This window comes from Myotis davidii, unplaced genomic scaffold, assembly GCF_000327345.1.
Source record: "Myotis davidii unplaced genomic scaffold, ASM32734v1 scaffold125, whole genome shotgun sequence".
NCBI lineage: Eukaryota > Metazoa > Chordata > Mammalia > Chiroptera > Vespertilionidae > Myotis > Myotis davidii.
In genome coordinates this window covers 663,464-664,797 of record NW_006299390.1, presented here as the reverse complement: position 1 = coordinate 664,797, position 1,334 = coordinate 663,464, and positions in this window count along the sequence as shown.

Sequence of the window (1,334 nt, the reverse complement as noted above, 5' to 3'; positions counted from 1 at the left end):
TTCTATTGATTTCAGACAGGAAGGGAGAGGGAGAGAGAGATAGACATATCAATGATGAGAGAGAATCATTGATTGGCTGCCTCCAGTACAGTCCCCATTGGATAGTGAGCCTGCAACCACATTATGTGCCCTGGTTTAACATAATATGGATGCACCAGCCCTTTCTGTGTACATTGAGAGGATTGCTATTAAATGCAACACTTCAGAGAATATTCTTGAACATACATCTTTGTACATTTATGCAAATAAAATTGAACTAGATATTTAAATAGGTAAAACATCTAGAGATCTTCCCATAGGCTGGAGACCTTTTCTAAACTATAAAAAGAATAATTGCATGGAGGTAGGAGGTTGGGAGGGTTCGGGAAGTTTAAATTATTCCTGCCTAGGTGAAGATCTGAGTTTACAAAATGTAGGGCAAACATCACAGGGCCATAAAGTTGAAAGAAACAATTGTCACAGTTACCAAGAGAAATTCGTGCTTCCACAAGTCTTCTCTTTGAAAAGGTGCTGTAGGTTTTTATGTTCTAGAATTAGCACAGGTTTTAGCTCTATGGGATCATCTTTTCATTGAGATCTGTTGTAAAAATTATTCTAAAAAATGTTAACTGCAATAAATGTCCACGTAGCCTCCCTGAGTCTGTCACTCTGCTAGTTTTGTGTGAACCTGGGAGCACTTATAAGCTAATACCTAATAGTGCCCAGGAAAGGCAAAAGCAATACAAGGGGAGTCTCCCTAGTAATTAAGTAATGGCCTGTGCCCTCCACTTTTTACTCCCCCTCCCACCTTTGTAGTTCATTCTCCATTGCCTCCCATATAGATTCTTCTCATATTTCCCTATGTTTTATTTTAATTCAGCAACTATCTATTGGGTATTATATCCTAAGCTCTGGGATAGAAGTATTGATAACAAGTTAGAGTTGGCACCCTAAAAGAGTTTACAATCTCCTGGGCAGAAAGGGGATGCAGAGAAGTTAACAGGCTTTCATTTATTTGTCCACTTAATGTGTGCTTTCTATGAGCCAGGTCTTGAACTAGAAGTTGAAGAGATGAACAAGATAGTTAAGGTCCAAGACTCTTGGAGCTTACAGTTAAGTGAATAAGACAGAGAGAAACAAGGAAACCTACAAATATAATAACTGCAAATTGGCACACATTCTACAGAGAAAACAGGGTGCCTGCAATACAATGCAATAGGGAATCATACTTTTCAAAGGGTGGTGGTCAGGGAAAGCTCCTCTGAGAAAGTATCATTTAAGCCAAGCTTGGAAGATGTGAAGCCAGCCATGGTAACAGTGGGGGAAAGAGAGTTCCAGCTAGAGGCCACAGCCTG